Source organism: Haliaeetus albicilla, chromosome Z (assembly GCF_947461875.1).
Source record: "Haliaeetus albicilla chromosome Z, bHalAlb1.1, whole genome shotgun sequence".
NCBI classification, from domain to species: domain Eukaryota; kingdom Metazoa; phylum Chordata; class Aves; order Accipitriformes; family Accipitridae; genus Haliaeetus; species Haliaeetus albicilla.
This window is the reverse complement of record NC_091516.1, coordinates 58196823-58209640: the sequence shown is the minus strand read 5'-3', so window position 1 is coordinate 58209640 and position 12818 is coordinate 58196823. Positions and strand designations below refer to the sequence as shown.

Genomic DNA, 12818 nt, shown 5'->3' with positions numbered 1-12818 from the left:
TACATACAGAGCTCATCCTAGAAGTGACAGACACTCTCCTGCTCATCTTATTAAACAGTGGCATTTCACAGCATCAAATTTAGTAACAAATTTGAAATACCTGACTGAAGGACAGACCCCTTTGTTTTCACCTTCCTCCCAGTTATGTGTACCAATCTGGTTGCTCTTTTAATAAAATAATTCTTGGAGACACACAAGAACAGCTCTTCCAAAATACCTTAGAAGTTACACTACTTTGCAGCTGGAGACTCCAAAGCAGCAGCAGAAGCAATATCTGCAAGTGAACAGCCAGGCGTCCACAATGTGGCACCAATAATTCCTTAAAATCTGCCCTTCATTAAAAACTGATCTTGCATGGCATTGTGTACCACTGAGCTGCCCCAAAAAGCTGAAGGGTTCATCTCCTTCTGTGATTGTGCCTCAGACATGATGACTTTAGTGCCATGCTCTAAACTGTACTGCTACTTTGCTTTGTGCACATCTTCCTGATTTTTAGTTATAGTTCATATTTTAGTCACATTTGAACTACATAACTGTAGTTATTGCTTCTTTAAAAAAAAACCCACAAAACCTTACAGCTAACCAGTCCCATAAACATTTATTATTTGCAGAAAGAAGATGGAGATATTAAATTAACGCTGCTGCAAGCTTTCTAGTTTTCAAATTTTAGTCTCCTGTTAAATACTGCTCAGCACTCATAAGAGAGGTGAATTAATGGACAAATTGCACAGTTTCACTGAAGGGGGCATACAGTGAGAATTTCCGTACTGAAAACATATTTTTGATTACAGATTACATGAAATATCAACTGTGGTTGTAACAAGTCTGGGTCCCTTCAACAGAAACATGCGCCTCATTTTGGACTCCCTGGCTGAGTAGGTACTGGGGTATATCCACTGCAGATGTGAACACCGCTGTGTCTGTTAGCATGTATGTGGGGAACACATCAGCATACAGAACTGTCCTGCTCAGCGTATCCTTGCACTGCCTCTACATTTGCCATTCCTAAGGTGCAGATGATGTGGGAAAGTGTCTTGAGTTTTTTTGGCCCATGCTGGGTTCATCAGAGGCAAATCCTTTTTATATAATTTCAAGTAGCTTTAGAGATGCAGTGCAACCCTTCTTGCTCCTGATGTACAAACCGGGGACCAGAGAAATAGCCGGATCTATCAAAACACAACTACTTTATCTCCTTAAGAAATGCTTTTGGTTGTTTTTGCTTTTGGTTGTCACATCCACTCATCTTGATGCTAAAGCTAATATCAAAGGTCACAGTGGAGGAGGCCTAAATGCTCAATCCATGAACTGAGACATCACTGAACTAAGGAAATGATAATAAGTACAGATGTCTTGGCAATATTCGAATCAAAACTCTATACAATTAGCCAAACATCTGGATTATAACAAATGATTGTTATTTCCAAAGGTAAAATAAATACAATCTATCAAAAACCATAACAGATACTTAACAATAAGTTAGTTGCTTATTAACCAGGGGATCACATTTCAGCCATCAGCGCATGGCTAAATTCAGGAACAATTACAGAAGCAGCCTGCTTTACATTTTTGTAAAAGCTACCCAAACCAGAATTTTAAAAATATACCCAAGAAGATGTTAAGTCTTAAAAAAGGGGGAAGAGGAATAGCTGGCACTTGTCACTGCAAGCTGGTTTACTGAACTAAGAGATGAATTCTTGAAGGCACTGTATTTTCTGATCCAGAACAGGCATGTCCCAAAATGGAGAATAATTAGTTTCATCTTCCACAGGCTGACATATGATTGTTACTGAAGAATGTTACTGTAATGAAGGAACTAATACTTCTACATTAACTGACTAAAAGAAGCTGAATAAACCAAGCTGACAAATCCTTTAGCTTCTCTGCAGCCCATGTTCCCACTTAACAGTTACAGGCAGTAAGCGCAAAGGCTGTAGAGCACTGTTTCTGCTGTGGGAAAGGACTTTTCATCTGACAGCTTTTTTGATGTGCTAGGCAGACAATTTGAAGACATGTAAATAACACACAGAAAAAAAATAGCCAGTGCAGTACAGTCTAGGGTGCATAAATAAACTTGCAGTGTTCCCAGAGCTCCTCACATGCATTAAGTTTTCAGACAGGCTGGGTAGTTTCATTTGCCATTGCGGAACTTCTCCAATTTTGCAAAGCTATCTGTTTCATTTACTCTTAAATAGTGAAACATTGCTGCTACCACAGATTTATCACCTGGGTACAGCAGAATCCATAATGGCTCTCTGACTTCTCTCCCCTTTCTGCAAAACTGGTTTACAAGCAGAGACGGTGTCCTAAATAGTTAAAAAGTGCCTCCTTGTACCACTGAAAGGAATTGGTAGCTGTGCAGTGAGCTAGACTCCACAGCCTTGGAGAGCCTGTCAGCCAGTCTGTCCCTGGAGTACAGAGGAGGCTCAAAGTCTGGTCAGCGTCAAGGTACAGATGAGCATACAGAGATGGCTGACACACTAGTTTAAACATACACTCTGCTGCTCTTTGTGTTCAAAATTAGACAAAAGGATGGTAGAAATGCAGTCTCAAAGAAAAAGAATAATCTAATACAACAGAACAGATTCTGATCTCAGTTACAGTAGAATGAATCCAAAGTAATGCCATTAAAATTTAAAAAATCAGAGTGAAATTATTCTAGATTTATATTCTTAGGTCAGAATTTGGCCTAATGTTTTGCTCCCACTGCAACTGCTATAGTTATAAATAAATCAACCACAGAACATAATTATTATGAGTGGCTCTTGGGAATGGAATAGCTTAGATTTAAATCCTTATTATGGAGTCTGTTCTTTGTTCTTCAGCTCAGCCACAGTAGCCTTTGCTTTTTCCCCCTCCAAGCCCTCATTTAACATGGAGTCCAGATGTAATAATTCCTTTCCTCGAACTTTCTAGTTAAAAAAAGGAGAGGAAGACAAAGAAGAAAACCCTAAACCCACCGAAAGTCCAAATATATATTTAAACTTTGGATTCTTTTTAACAGTGAAAAAAATTTCCAAGAAGATGCCCTGCTATCTGCATGGTGATACTTCAAAGAGGCAGAACGTAAAAACATCGAATTAAATTGCTGAGTTATCATTATTAAAAGTGTTTTGGAAGGTGGCAAAGCTGAGCTACAAGAGCATGTGGAAGACACCCAAACAAGACGTAAACAGCACATGGCAATCATGGGATAAGTTTGTAAGGCTATAATAGCACAGGAATGTATATAAATTATAGAGGCTGTTAGTATGTTTTGGATGGCTTTAAGAACTTTGTTAAGCTACTTAAAAATAGTCGTTCATGATAAAGCAGAACTCATAGCTTGCTTAATGCTTTTGCTTAACATTGACCTATTCTCTGGTTGGAGGAGTAAGAAAATTCAGAAAGCCCCAGAGCCAGGAAAGCTTGAGCCAGGAAAAGCAGACATAGTAACAACCACCCTTAAAACCAGGAAAGAGAAAGAACCTGCCTAGAGACGAGAAAAGGGACCCAATGAGAGAGAAGACCCCAGACCTGAATATTACTGTTGGACCAGACTATGGTGTGAGGGGCAGAAACTTAAACTGTAAGGCCAGGGATTTAGTTTCTGGGGTCCCTCTCTGGAGGCACCCAGCTCAAGCTGTCTAAATTTGTGCACCATAGATCGAACAAATTACACTTTTTCTTTTGAAGGCCTTGATTAGAGATTCTGCTTTGGGGAACCTAGGGTCAACCCTGAGGGAAGAAGCAGCACCCGAAGGAGGGGGGGCGTGTGAGTGTCTCTGTGTGTCTGGGTCTGTGTATGTCTGCATGTGAGGAGTCGAAAGGGGCACCCGCCAGCTCACTGGACTTGCCCGATGCGAAGAGACTCCAGTCCACTCCTAGCAGTTACAGTCTTGGCTGGTGTGTGTGTGTGACTGCTTGATTGATGTCTGAATGCTCGGGCAGCAGCTTTCCCCTTAACAAAAAGGCAAAGAAATACAAAGATGACACTGAAATTTTTGAGCTGGTTGCTACGTGCTGAAAAAAGTATTTCTGGATGAGTGAACTGGCAGCCTTGATTCATCTGTAGGCTGAGCCCCAGTGCTGCTGTATGAGAAGAAAGTAACAGAATAGTGGTTTTTGCTAACCTGGTGTTCAAAACCCCAGAGCTCCCCATTACATCCCAAGAATGTGCAAGCACCTTTCAAATGTCCCAGTCACACAGTAGAAGCTCTTTTAACTCAGGTTTATATATGCAATTGGGAAACAATTAAGTGGGGGGTAGATAGGCCTGGTATAACCAGTGACAAACATGCCCAGCATGACTGTACCCATACCTCTGGAGTGTCTGCTGTACTTGCCAGTGCTGTACTAACAGACGGCCTTCTCCTTCAGAAAAGCTGCAGCCATATAACCTGGTGACAGATGCACCACAGCAGCATAGGGGAACAATCACATCATTTCCCCTGCGCTTCAAACTCTCCATACTCCCTTGACCTTTTTGCTTCTGTTGATTTGCTAGAAAAGGTGACTCCTAACATGAGCAGGACTTTCTACAACTTCCAAAACTCAGCTGGCTCGAACCATTTATCAAGTTCTTTTCCATTGAAGAATGGAGAGATTTCCCCCTTCTTTTTCAAATCAGCCTTATACCCACAGTTCTCTGTAGGCTATTGACTTCATTCCTTACACATTCTTAATTTGCTATTGGGTGACTTGCTCCTGTGCTGGAGCAAGCATCCAGATCTAATCTATCCATTGCCGAACGGACATAGAGCACAGTGCTAACAAATTAAGTCATGCCATTAATCAGTTGTCTTACTTCTTTTGAGTATTCCACATACATGACAACTCCAGACAGTGTCATGGCCCTCCTCTCATGACACTCACTTCCCCAAAGCAGTATTATGACTGCTATCTGCTCAAAAGGCTGGTCACAATAACACGGAGAAGTATGCTGACCATCTTGTGCAGTGATTACCAGTAAGTTAATGGTCTGTTGTTGTTTTAAAACACAGATGTTTTAATGCCATGATTAAGGTTCTCATTTAAACCCTGCTGATACAAAACCTGTGCTTTGTACGATGGAAAAAAATGGTGGGATAAGACAGAGAGACTAGACGTTAAAGAAACTAAATTAGGTGGGGATAAAGGAGGGTAACTAAAGGTCTGAGATGAATGGAACAGGCAAAAAGTCCATCTCATTTAACATACGACAATCTTGAATCTTCTTACTTCAATATGTGTCACAACCTCCCCTGAAGTAGGCCAGTTGCACAGGTTAGAGAGGAAACAGAAGAAAAGTCATGATAGGGTTTATTGCCTGATTATCTCTAGACAAGAGTCAGAAAGTATATGGTCCCAGAAAGTTGATGCTGAGGAACCAGAAAGAAGAACCCTGACTTTTTGCCTGTAATGTTACATGCACTTCTTGACTGTCTTTGCCTGTAATGTTACATGCACTTCTTGACTGTCTTTGCCTGTAATGTTACATGCACTTCTTGACTGTCTTTGCCTGTAATGTTACATGCACTTCTTGACTGTCTCACAGTCCCGCCTGTAACATGCAATGAAAATGACTGCCCAGTTAGATCTTCTGTGATGCCAGATGCATGAGCATTTTTGACCTTCTTGCATGGTTTGAAGGCTTGCTTTACTCAAGGGAAGGTGGTAAGCTCTTTGGCAATTTTGCACAGAAATTTTGCTACACATTTGAAAATCCTTTTACAGGCCACAGTCATAATTCATTCTTTTTTAAAAATACACATCTGAGAAAAAAGAGAGACTCCCTTCTCCACTGGCAAAAGGATTGACACTATACTATTGCAAACACAGGCTAAAAACATGCCAACCTGGTAAAGTAAGAATCTTTTCCATTTTTATAGTAAGGAGCAAGAAAGCAGTGTTACCAGAAACTAACCATTTGGAGAAGGCACCTGAATCAAACCCTTTCTCCTCTCCTCCCTCCATGTTTTCCTTCTCCTATCACTGCCCCAAGTACAGAAATTTGCAAAAGATGCCCTCAGCTATGGCTGGAAGCTTTGCTGCAAAAACAGCTACCGTGATCCAAGCAGATGTTTAATGTTATCTCAGTGTGTTAGTCAAGGAAGTGTCGGTTTCAAGGGTGCATGAAAACAATGTCAGTTTTGCTGGACTTTGTTCCTCACATAAATAAGCAGACAGCTGCAAAATGTTAGGGATAAACTAGACTACCATGTACCTACATCTTCCTGATATTGCCCTCCGTTCTGCTCTCATGTCAGAGAGAGCAGAAAAAAGGAAAACATTCTTGGTTATAAGGCTTTCTAAGCAAAGTGGTGTCCTTTTCTCTTTTTAAGCGGGACTACCTCTTAACAGTGTTACTCTTGAGCGAATAAATCAGCAGGAAGGCCCACTGTCAGATCTTCAAAAAAGGTACTCATGTGCTGTCTGGAGAGAACTCTAAATGGAACAGGGTACAGATCAGAAAATTGTTTGAGGCTTTGCACTACCTGAACATCCACAACAGCTCTCCCTGCTGCTGTATAGAAGAAATGGGTGATGGCACTAAACTTTGCCATTTAATGAACAATTTCACTGGAAAAGCAGTATTATAATGCAAATACTGTGAAACACCTAAGTATGCAAAGCACCTGAATTGACTCACCCTGAAATCAGAGACAGAGGGACCTAAATCCTTGCACTGCATAAGCCAGATACCTTGGATTTTAAGCAAATTTACAATGGCTGTTCCTGACTACAACCTGACCTCCTCCCTGTTACATACTACTTCTGCTTCTGCTTCTGCTGCTGCAGAGGAACAGAAAAGAAACACTGCAATGCTAGAGAGCAGAACACTCTTGCTGCCTGTACCAAGCAAGGGTAGTTTTACCCCAGACAATAACCAGGCTGATAAACCCATTAGAATAGATCTGTAGGTATTCAAGGCAATGAGAACACTGAATGCCATAAAAAGCTGCAGAGTCATGATTGTGTCGCAATGTAACTCATCTGCCCTGGAAGATCCATCTTCACTATAGTAACAGAATGAGATTTGTTGGAGCATTGCATTTGAACTTTATATGGCATTAAAATATACATAGTCCAAAATAGGCTTGGAGATCCATTAGAATAGTTTAGAGCTCTCCCTGCCTTAGCAGAAACTATAGTACAGGTGAACAAAATGCAGCCTCTTTCTGGGACAGAAAATAAGCAGCCATTTGGCAGTATAACAGCTTAGGATGGGAAAAGAGAGTTTATTAACCCAGTGAGTGAATGCAAGGAAAAAGAATGTATGAACGCTGTAGCCTGGCCAAGATATCAATGAAAAAACTTTCCTTCCCACATGGCAGAGGTTTGTTAATAGCTTTGTTCCTACAATACTTACCATAGCCTGACAATTTCTAGGTAATGACATGGTTTGGGCTTTCCTTGCTGAGTGCACCACTGGCCAGCACGGCTTTTATTTTTTTTATTAACTTCTGATGTATTCAGGAAACAAACATTCTGGCTCCCCATTAATTTCACAGGGACACTGGAAGTTACGTGCTGTTCTAAGGACCCCTCTTGGGCTTACTAATGCAGCAAGATGCAGCAATATGAAACATTATCAGAAGCAGCAAGCAGCGTGGTCTTAGAGATGCACTCAGAATCAGACAAAACAGCCTCCTGTCCCCAAGACACGGATGTTCCAGCAGTTGACTGAAAAAGAGGCCTTACATCTGCCAAAACTCATGGCTTGACTTTAACAAGTAACTGTAGTTCAAAGGTTAATATCACAAAAGAAACCTTCATTCTTCAGATTACTGTGCTAAATTCCTTTTTAGTGGGCCATTAGAAGAAACATTCAGGCAGTTCTAACACCTCAGATTACAGCCCTGGTGTCTCCTAATGCAAGTTGTTTTCTGACTTAGGAATCTTGTGTGTGTATGACAATATCCTCAGTGCATATCAGTAGTTCCTTGGAGAGCTGATTTAGAAGTTTTTAATGAGTTATTTTTCCCTCCATTAAAGTGTAGCTCTTTCATGAGACAGGGAAAGACAATTATATAGCAGCATGCAAAGGAAGTTTAGTGGAAGATTGGAAATTCTTAGGAAAACTAAGAAAAAAAACCCCAAGAACAGAATCCTGGTCCCTGACTTTGTTTGAGTCAATCCTGATTTACAACAGTGCAGCCTGGAATAAAGTCCAGCATCCTGGGAGAGAATTCTTCAGGCTGACGAGCAAGAGCCAGTTGGAGCTTTTAAATCTGCTTTTCCATGTTTAACTATTTTTGCTTTTATAACATCAGATCTGAGGGTAGCACAAGAGATGCTTTTCATTACTCTGTTTTTACAACTGTTAACAGGTTGTAAAATTGAACGAACCCATCAGCTGAAGAAAAAAGAGCCAAGCAACCCCCTCCCAGCACACTTAAGCACTCTCGAACGTTAGAGAGCTAAGCCAGATTCACTGTTCAGAAGTCTGTAACTGCAACCTCAGCTACTCTGTCTTCAGCTGGTTCCAGTCCATGCCCTCGCTCAACTGAGGACCCTCCCAGGCACCCGAAGTTTAGCCTCCCGTGTTTTCTGAGAACTGCCTTACTGGAAGAGGTCAGTCCCTCCCTCCCATGTAAATACTAACTGATGTTCCAACACTAAACAGGATATCCAGCTTTCCTCGGAGGAATGCTCAGCACATGCCTGATACACACTGCTTGCATCAGCTTCAGTACCAAAGGCAGTGGTGACACTTTTCATTTCAGAGCAGAGCCAGAGAAGGTAGTGTTATCTGAGCTAAGGACACTCAGACCTATTTCTACTTTTTTGCAGGGAAGTATGTTCATCAATAGAAAAGTGATGAATCTGGGCAGCTGCACTCTTCATGCCATCTTGAAGCTACTGTGCTGAAAAGAAGAGCCAAGGAGAATATCTATCCTTTAATGGATACAGAAGGGAACATTGCCACCAGAGATGAGGAAAAGGCTGAGGTACTTAATGCCTTCTTTGCCTCAGTCTTTAATAGTGAGCCCAGTTATCCTCAGGGTACTCAGCCCCCTGAGCTGGAAGACAGGGACGGAGAGCAGAATATACCCCCCCATAATCCAGGAGGAAATACTTAATGACCTGCTATGTCACCTGGACACTCACAAGTCTATGGGACCGGATGGGATCCAGCCAAGAGAACTGAGGAAGCTGGCGGAGGAGTTTGCCAAGCCACTCTCCCTCATTTACCAGCAATCCTGGTCAACAGGGGAGGTCCCAGACAACTGGAGTCTTGCCAATGTGACGCTCATTTACAGGAAGGGTCAGAGAGAGGATCCGGGGAACTACAGGCCTGTCAGCCTGACCTCAGTACCAGGGAAGATTATGGAGCGGTTCATCTTGAGTGCGCTCACATGGCATATGCAGGACACCCAGGGGATCAAGCCCAGCCAGCACGGGTTCATGAAAGGCAGGTCCTGCTTGACCAACCTGATCTCCTATGAGCAGGTGACCCGCCTAGTGGATGAGGGGAAGGCTGTGGATGTTGTCTACCTGGACTTCAGTAATACCTTTGACGCTGTCTCTCACTCCTATGACGTGGTACTCCTTGAGAAGATGGTGGCTCATGGCTTAGACAAGCGTACCCTTTGCTGGGTGAAAAACTGGCTGGATGGACGAGCCCAGAGGGTTGTGGTGAATGGAGTTACATCCAGTTGGTGGCCAGTCACAAGTGGTGTTCCCCAGGGCTCAGTACTGGGGCCAGTTCTGTTTAATATCTTTATCAATGATCTGGACAAGGGGATCGAGTGCAGCCTCAGCAAGTTTGCAGAGGACACCAATTTGGGAGGGAGGGTTGATCTGCTCAGGGGTAGGAAGGCTCTACAGAGGGATCTGGACAGGCTGGATCTATGGGCCAAGGCCAATTGTATGAGGTTCAACAAGGCCAAGTGCCAGGTCCTGCACTTGGATCACAACAACCCCATGCAATGCTACAGGCTTGGGGAAGAGTGGCTGGAAAGCTGCCCAGCAGAAAAAGACCTGGGGGTGTTGGCTGACAACCAGCTGAATATGAGCCAGCAGTGTGCCCAGGTGGCCAAGAAGGCCAATGGCATCCTGGCCTGCATCAGAAATAGTGTGGCCAGCAGGAGCAGGGAGGTGATTGTCCCCCTGTGTTCAGTACTGGTGAGGCCGCACCTCGAGTCCTGTGTTCAGTTTTGGGCCCCTCGCTACATGAAAGACATTGAGGTGCTGGAGCGTGTCCAGAGAAGGGCAACCAAGTTGGTGAAGGGCCTGGAGCACAAGTCTTATGAGGAGCGGCTGAGGGAACTGGGGTTGTTTAGCCTGGAGAAAAGGAGGCTGAGGGGAGACCTTATTGCTCTCTACAACTACCTGAAAGGAGGTTGTAGTGAGGTGGGTGCTGGTCTCTTCTGTTGGGTGGCTGGAGATAGGACAAGAGGAAATGGCCTCAAGTTGCACCAGGGAAGGTTTAGGTTGGATATTAGGAAAAATTTCTTTACTGAAAAGGTTGTCAGACATTGGAACAGGCTGGCCAGGGAAGTGGTTGAGTCACCATCCCTGGAGGTATTCAAAAAGCATATAGAAAAGGCACTTCAGAACATGGTTTAGTGGGCATGGTTGATGGTTGGACTTGATGATCTTGAAGGTCTTTTCCAACCTAAATGATTCTATGATTCTAAGACTTGCAATGTCAGAAGGCAGCAGAAGACACAGCATGACTGTGTAGCCCAGTGGGTAGTCCTGCTCCAGGAAGCGCTCCTGCATTTTGCAGTAACTTATTCATCTCATAAAAGGAAGACCATTTCAAATCATTCTGGAAAAGGAACCAGAATACATGGGACTTTATGCTCACAGATGACAGCACTTTTCAAGACATTTCAGGTTATATCAGCAGGCGCACGCACACACACACACAAATCCACACATGGAAACACACCCACACAGACTCATGGAGTTTGTGGAGCCTGCATAAAAGCTGTTATTGACTGACAGGTTTTGGATTCAGTGTAATTCCAAAACAGGAACTAAAGTCATATAAAAAAGATTTGAATATTTTGATTGTATATGCCCCTATAAGACTATCTTTACTGCTAAAGTATAGCCCAATGATGCTTGGATTTACAAGGCACTCAAAACCTACTATTGCCCATGTAAAGGAGCTACTATCATTTAAACAGACTCTTCCAATATGTCATGAATAGATACGATCTGCCTCTTCAGATGCTTAGGGCTCCATCTGGTACCTGAAATTCCAAAGAAGCTTTACCACTAATTTCATTGAAAATGAGTCTGGAAAATCAATGAGCAGGAGTATCCCGTTTAAGCAGCGTAATATTATTTTAATGTCACTAGCAAAGGACAATTACAGAAACAATTTCAAAAGTTGCATTAACTTGACCTTAACCAACTACTTTTGCAAGATTCATGTGCTAATAAAAATTCTGAATGAAAATAACTCAATAAAAATCAAATGCACTACAGGATAAAAAGTTTTCAAAGAGAACAAATGAAAGGAGTATTTTAAAACATAACTAGCCAAAAATAAGTTGATTTGCTCTGTTATCAAATTCAGCTGAGAAAACAAGGCACCCTGATTTCACTAGAGTAAAATCTTCTCATTAACAGATCTTTTACAGGGTTAATACACTCTGAATCCTTCCCTAACTCAGCATCCATCATCCAATTCCCACTCACCAAAGCTTGGAATATCAAATATTTTTGAGAGCCTCGAACACTACTTTTAGAAGAAACACCTCAGGCCCCACTAGTCATGGGCAACACCATCTTATCAACAGACCTTTTAAATAAAGTTACATAAAGAACATTTCTATATTGCAACAGCTTCAGCTGCATGAACTCTTCTTTGGCTCTTGAAAACTGCTTATGAACATTTTCTGTTATTCCATTTAATGCCTACTGAATATCACAGACCTGAGAAGAAAATAAGCCAAAGATTATTTTAGCTTAGTATCTTCTTCTAGAAGCTAGAAGCTAGTTCTGCAGGAATTACTTTTAGTTCATTCACGAGAACAAGAAAACACTCATTGGACCTTAATTTTCATAAATGAAAAGCTTAAAGAAATTAAAACACAGAATCATAAAATGTTTCTTTAGGGTGCCTATACAAATTAATAAAATACTTTTTTATGAATGACAGAAAAATAGTATATATCCCCACTCCAGTCCTCAGATGCACAACAGATACCATCTACACTGCCGCCTTTCCTTTCACCTTATCTCTGAAACTGAAATACTGGTCAGATCCCCACACTGTTTTCATCATGTAGGGACAATTTAACTGAAGGTGGGATTTACAGGGATTTTTTGTTGGTTTTAGCACAGCCTTAGAAACCTACAGGAAGACTAAGTGCACTTATACTAGCAAGGGTGATTACTCCACTTCAGTAAGAGCTAAACATATACTTTTAAGTTTCTTGCTGAGGAGACTGATTTATCTATATGTTTAAGATTAATCATCTAAAGAGATAAACATTCATTTATCTTCATGTTTATTGTTTTAATGTCTATACATTTTTATCTATAGGTTTAACTTAAGCTTACATGATCTCTGCCACTGCTCATACGGTGTATAACATCAATCACCTTTTAAGTTTACTGGCATGTATATGGTCACACTGTAACTAACATAGCCTGAAAGCTGAGACAGTGAAGGACAGATAAAACTTGGGTGTAAAACCTGACAGAGAGCTGGCAGCTTTATGTATCTGGACACTTAAATTTCCTGTCTGTAAAGCAGGACAATGGGTGAATGTGGTCTTGGCTCAGCAATTATCCTTAAGCGTCCTTAAAGAGGAGGCACACAGTAGCACCAGTGCTAGTTCCAACTCTTTTGTGCTTTCAGGCTTTGAGTTAGTGTGTTTAGGCTCTGAGCACCA

General features: G+C 41.9%; 1 protein-coding gene across 6 annotated transcripts in view; it reads right to left on the bottom strand.

The window, feature by feature from the left end:
- The window catches only part of MOB3B (MOB kinase activator 3B), a 119433-nt gene that overhangs the window by 27495 nt on the left and 79120 nt on the right, over nucleotides 1-12818 (bottom strand). The gene's annotated exons all lie outside the window — the stretch shown is intronic.